The sequence below is a fragment of the Poromitra crassiceps genome, assembly GCF_964638095.1.
Source record: "Poromitra crassiceps genome assembly, contig: HAP1_SCAFFOLD_123, whole genome shotgun sequence".
In the NCBI taxonomy this organism is placed as follows: Eukaryota; Metazoa; Chordata; class Actinopteri; order Beryciformes; family Melamphaidae; genus Poromitra; species Poromitra crassiceps.
This window is the reverse complement of record NW_028152235.1, coordinates 1-7,149: the sequence shown is the minus strand read 5'-3', so window position 1 is coordinate 7,149 and position 7,149 is coordinate 1.

The following is a 7,149-nucleotide window of genomic DNA, read 5'->3' as shown; positions in this document are numbered from 1 at the left end:
ATTTTTAGCAACTCGTTAACAAACGCTGATGTCATGATAGTTTGTTGAATATAAATGCGATTCACTTTGTGGCATATAAGGCTATATTGATAGGCTAGTCAATGCTCAACTAGTCTTCCATGCATGAAGTGGAGCCATCTCATCAGTTTGTACAAGAATAGAGTTCTGTTGCATCAGTGAGCATTAAACCCTGATTTGCAACTCTCTGTTTTGCACTGAAAACTATTCCACTGATTTATTTGTTTTAGCTACATTTCTTTCCTTTGTAGTACTCCAATATTTTTTGTAGGGACGGCAATACGTTTAGAGAACTTAAAGTTATGTTAAATACAGTAGGTTTTATTTTTTTCTGCTGTAAAACTTAAGATGGGGGGAAACTAAAGATTTGTAAAATAATTTCAATGTGTAATGCAGTTTTATTTTTGTTAAAATGGATTTTTCTAAAAATTGGTATCGAAAAAAGTATCGTTCAGGAACCGGTATCGAAATCCAAGTATCGAAACGGTATCGATATCGAAAAATTTTGAACGATACCCAGCCCTACATGGAGCGCAGATGTACTTGTACATTGAGCGGAGAGGTACTGGTACATGGAGCGGAGATGTACTTGTACATTGAGCGGAGAGGTACTTGTACATTGAGCGGAGAGGTACTGGTACATGGAGCGGAGATGTACTTGTACATTGAGCGGAGAGGTACTTGTACATGGAGTGGAGATGTACTTGTACATTGAGCGGAGAGGTACTGGTACATGGAGCGGAGATGTACTTGTACATTGAGCGGAGAGGTACTTGTACATGGAGTGGAGATGTACTTGTACATTGAGCGGAGAGGTACTGGTACATGGAGCGGAGATGTACTTGTACATTGAGCGGAGAGGTACTTGTACATGGAGTGGAGATGTACTTGTACATGGAGCGGAGATGTACTTGTACATTGAGCGGAGAGGTACTTGTACATGGAGCGGAGATGTACTTGTACATGGAGCGGAGAGGTACTTGTACATGGAGCGGAGATGTACTTGTACATTGAGCGGAGAGGTACTTGTACATGGAGCGGAGAGGTACTTGTACATGGAGCGGAGATGTACTTGTACATGGAGCGGAGAGGTACTTGTACATGGAGCGGAGATGTACTTGTACATTGAGCGGAGAGGTACTTGTACATGGAGCAGAGATGTACTTGTACATGGAGCGGAGAGGTACTTGTACATGGAGCGGAGAGGTACTTGTACATGGAGCGGAGAGGTACTTGTACATGGAGCGGAGAGGTACTTGTACATTGAGCGGAGAGGTACTTGTACATTGAGCGGAGAGGTACTTGTACATGGAGCTAGGGCTGGGTATCGAGTTTCGATACTTACTTGGCACCGAAATGGAAACATCGATACTAAGGGGTATCGAAGCCTCCCTTGTCAATCGATACCAATTTTCGATACCAAAACAAAACAGCGTCATTGAGCCTATAAGCATGCGACATGCTTGCACGCCGCGCTCTAATACGGCTGGTGATTGGCTGTCATGTAGAGGCATGCAGGAAACGTTACGCCCACTTTAGCCGGTGTGTTTGTTGTGACTGTGAGCCAGGCGTGCGGTGCGGATAGTATACAAGAAGTTAGCCACTCAAGCTACTCCTATCCTGGATTACCATATGGCGAAGATGATGAAAAGCAGGAAAAGAAACAGAAACAACACGGACTGGTTTCCACAGACAAGAGAAATAATTGAGAGGTGGGTCAGCTCAGCTTACCGCAAGTTAGCGGTTATCAGATCCCTCAGTCTGACAAATCCATGCATCTGGCTGTGAGTTGTAGCATTAGATCGTTTAATTAATTGCCGCCGTAACGTTATGCGCAAGCGGGCATTGTGTATTTTTAGCAACTCGTTAACAAACGCTGATGTCATGATAGTTTGTTGAATGTAAATGCGATTCATTTATATTGATTGGCTAGTCAGTGAAGTTGAGCTGGCTCGTCAGATTTGACAAGAATGACGTTCTGTTGCAGCAGTGAGCACACTGATCTGCAACGCTAGCGTTAATGTTTAATTAATTAGCGTTATGTGCAAGCGGGCAGTTATCGCCCATGTATTTTTAGCAACTCGTTAACAAACGCTGATGTCATGATAGTTTGTTGAATATAAATGCGATTCACTTTGTGGCATATAAGGCTATATTGATAGGCTAGTCAATGCTCAACTAGTCTTCCATGCATGAAGTGGAGCCATCTCATCAGTTTGTACAAGAATAGAGTTCTGTTGCATCAGTGAGCATTAAACCCTGATTTGCAACTCTCTGTTTTGCACTGAAAACTATTCCACTGATTTATTTGTTTTAGCTACATTTCTTTCCTTTGTAGTACTCCAATATTTTTTGTAGGGACGGCAATACGTTTAGAGAACTTAAAGTTATGTTAAATACAGTAGGTTTTATTTTTTTCTGCTGTAAAACTTAAGATGGGGGGAAACTAAAGATTTGTAAAATAATTTCAATGTGTAATGCAGTTTTATTTTTGTTAAAATGGATTTTTCTAAAAATTGGTATCGAAAAAAGTATCGTTCAGGAACCGGTATCGAAATCCAAGTATCGAAACGGTATCGATATCGAAAAATTTTGAACGATACCCAGCCCTACATGGAGCGCAGATGTACTTGTACATTGAGCGGAGAGGTACTGGTACATGGAGCGGAGATGTACTTGTACATTGAGCGGAGAGGTACTTGTACATTGAGCGGAGAGGTACTTGTACATGGAGCGGAGATGTACTTGTACATTGAGCGGAGAGGTACTGGTACATGGAGCGGAGATGTACTTGTACATTGAGCGGAGAGGTACTTGTACATGGAGTGGAGATGTACTTGTACATTGAGCGGAGAGGTACTGGTACATGGAGCGGAGATGTACTTGTACATTGAGCGGAGAGGTACTTGTACATGGAGTGGAGATGTACTTGTACATTGAGCGGAGAGGTACTGGTACATGGAGCGGAGATGTACTTGTACATTGAGCGGAGAGGTACTTGTACATGGAGTGGAGATGTACTTGTACATGGAGCGGAGATGTACTTGTACATTGAGCGGAGAGGTACTTGTACATGGAGCGGAGATGTACTTGTACATGGAGCGGAGAGGTACTTGTACATGGAGCGGAGAGGTACTTGTACATGGAGCGGAGATGTACTTGTACATGGAGCGGAGATGTACTTGTACATGGAGCGGAGAGGTACTTGTACATGGAGCGGAGAGGTACTTATACATTGAGCGGAGACGTACTTGTACATGGAGCGGAGATGTACTTGTACATTGAGCGGAGAGGTACTTGTACATTGAGCGGAGAGGTACTGGTACATGGAGCGGAGATGTACTTGTACATTGAGCGGAGAGGTACTTGTACATGGAGCGGAGAGGTACTTGTACATTGAGCGGAGAGGTACTTGTACATTGAGCGGAGACGTACTTGTACATTGAGCGGAGATGTACTTGTACATTGAGCGGAGATGTACTTGTACATTGAGCGGAGAGGTACTGGTACATGGAGCGGAGAGGTACTTGTACATGGAGCGGAGAGGTATTTGTACATGGAGCGGAGAGGTATTTGTACATGGAGCGGAGAGGTACTTGTACATTGAGCGGAGAGGTACTTGTACATGGAGCGGAGAGGTACTTGTACATGGAGCGGAGAGGTACTTGTACATGTAGCGGAGAGGTGCTTGTACATGGAGCGGAGAGGTACTTGTACATGGAGCGGAGAGGTATTTGTACATGGAGCGGAGAGGTACTTGTACATGGAGCGGAGAGGTACTTGTACATTCAGCGGAGAGGTACTTGTACATTGAGCGGAGAGGTACTTGTAGATGGAGCGGAGAGGTACTGTCGACACTTGTACATTGAGCGGAGAGGTACTTGTACATGGAGCGGAGAGGTACTTGTACATGGAGCGGAGAGGTACTGTCGACACTTGTACATTGAGCGGAGAGGTACTTGTACATGGAGCGGATAGGTACTTGTACATGGAGCGGAGATGTACTTGTACAGGGAGCGGAGAGGTACTTGTACATTGAGCGGAGAGGTACTTGTACATGGAGCGGAGAGGTACTTGTACATGGAGCGGAGAGGTACTTGTACATGGAGCGGAGAGGTACTTGTACATTGAGCGGAGAGGTACTTGTACATGGAGCGGAGAGGTACTTGTACATGGAGCGGAGAGGTACTTGTACATGGAGCGGAGAGGTACTTGTACATTGAGCGGAGAGGTACTTGTACATGGAGCGGAGAGGTACTTGTACATGGAGCGGAGAGGTACTTGTACATGGAGCGGAGAGGTACTTGTACATTGAGCGGAGATGTACTTGTACATGGAGCGGAGATGTACTTGTACATGGATCGGAGAGGTACTTGTACATGAGAGCGGAGAGGTACTGTCGACACTTGTACATTGAGCGTAGAGGTACTGTCGACACTTGTACATTGAGCGGAGAGGTACTTGTACATGGAGCGGAGAGGTACTGTCGACACTTGTACATTGAGCGGAGAGGTACTTGTACATTGAGCGGAGAGGTACTTGTACATGGAGCGCAGAGGTACTTGTACATTGAGCGGAGAGGTACTTGTACATGGAGCGGAGAGGTACTTGTACATGAGAGCGGAGAGGTACTTGTACATGGAGCGGAGAGGTACTTGTACATTGAGCGGAGAGGTACTGTCGACACTTGTACATTCAGCGGAGAGGTACTTGTACATGGAGCGGAGAGGTACTGTCGATACTTGACATTGAGCGGAGAGGTACTTGTACATGGAGCGGAGAGGTACTTGTACATGGAGCGGAGAGGTACTTGTACATGGAGCGGAGAGGTACTTGTACATTGAGCGGAGAGGTACTTGTACATGGAGCGGAGAGGTACTTGTACATTGAGCGGAGAGGTACTTGTACATGGAGCGGAGAGGTACTTGTACATGGAGCGGAGAGGTACTTGTACATGGAGCGGAGAGGTACTTGTACATGGAGCGGAGAGGTACTTGTACATTGAGCGGAGATGTACTTGTACATGGAGCGGAGATGTACTTGTACATGGATCGGAGAGGTACTTGTACATGAGAGCGGAGAGGTACTGTCGACACTTGTACATTCAGCGGAGAGGTACTTGTACATTGAGCGTAGAGGTACTGTCGACACTTGTACATTGAGCGGAGAGGTACTTGTACATGGAGCGGAGAGGTACTGTCGACACTTGTACATTGAGCGGAGAGGTACTTGTACATTGAGCGGAGAGGTACTTGTACATGGAGCGCAGAGGTACTTGTACATTGAGCGGAGAGGTACTTGTACATGGAGCGGAGAGGTACTTGTACATGAGAGCGGAGAGGTACTTGTACATGGAGCGGAGAGGTACTTGTACATTGAGCGGAGAGGTACTGTCGACACTTGTACATTCAGCGGAGAGGTACTTGTACATGGAGCGGAGAGGTACTGTCGATACTTGACATTGAGCGGAGAGGTACTTGTACATGGAGCGGAGAGGTATTTGTACATTGAGCGGAGAGGTACTTGTACATTGAGCGGAGAGGTACTGTCGACACTTGTACATTCAGCGGAGAGCTACTTGTACATGGAGCGGAGAGGTATTTGTACATTGAGCGGAGAGGTACTTGTACATGGAGCGGAGAGGTACTTGTACATAGAGCGGAGAGGTACTTATACATGGAGCGGAGAGGTATTTGTACATTGAGCGGAGAGGTACTTGTACATGGAGCGGAGAGGTACTTGTACATGAGAGCGGAGAGGTATTTGTACATGGAGCGGAAAGGTACTGTCGACACTTGTACATTGAGCGGAGAGCTACTTGTACATGGAGCGGAGAGGTACTTGTACATGAGAGCGGAGAGGTACTTGTACATGGAGCGGAGAGGTATTTGTACATGGAGCGGAGAGGTACTGTCGACACTTGACATTGAGCGGAGAGGTACTTGTACATGGAGCGGAGAGGTACTTGTACATGAGAGCGGAGAGGTATTTGTACATGGAGCGGAGAGGTACTGTCGACACTTGACATTGAGCGGAGAGGTACTTGTACATGGAGCGGAGAGGTACTTGTACATGGAGCGGAGAGGTACTTGTACATGGACCGGAGAGGTACTTGTACATGGAGCGGAGAGGTACTTGTACATGGAGCGGAGATGTACTTGTACATTGAGTGGAGAGGTACTTGTACATGGAGCAGAGATGTACTTGTACATGGAGCGGAGATGTACTTGTACATTGAGCGGAGAGGTACTTGTACATGGAGCGGAGAGGTACTTGTACATGGAGCGGAGATGTACTTGTACATGGAGCGGAGAGGTACTTGTACATGGAGCGGAGATGTACTTGTACATTGAGCGGAGAGGTACTTGTACATGGAGCAGAGATGTACTTGTACATGGAGCGGAGAGGTACTTGTACATGGAGCGGAGAGGTACTTGTACATGGAGCGGAGAGGTACTTGTACATGGAGCGGAGAGGTACTTGTACATTGAGCGGAGAGGTACTTGTACATGGAGCGGAGAGGTACTTGTACATTGAGCGGAGAGGTACTTGTACATGGAGCGGAGAGGTACTTGTACATGGAGCGGAGAGGTACTTGTACATGGAGCGGAGAGGTACTTGTACATGGAGCGGAGAGGTACTTGTACATTGAGCGGAGATGTACTTGTACATGGAGCGGAGATGTACTTGTACATGGATCGGAGAGGTACTTGTACATGAGAGCGGAGAGGTACTGTCGACACTTGTACATTGAGCGTAGAGGTACTGTCGACACTTGTACATTGAGGGGAGAGGTACTTGTACATGGAGCGGAGAGGTACTGTCGACACTTGTACATTGAGCGGAGAGGTACTTGTACATGGAGCGGAGAGGTACTGTCGACACTTGTACATTGAGCGGAGAGGTACTTGTACATTGAGCGGAGAGGTACTTGTACATGGAGCGCAGAGGTACTTGTACATTGAGCGGAGAGGTACTTGTACATGGAGCGGAGAGGTACTTGTACATGAGAGCGGAGAGGTACTTGTACATGGAGCGGAGAGGTACTTGTACATTGAGCGGAGAGGTACTGTCGACACTTGTACATTCAGCGGAGAGGTACTTGTACATGGAGCGGAGAGGTACTGTCGA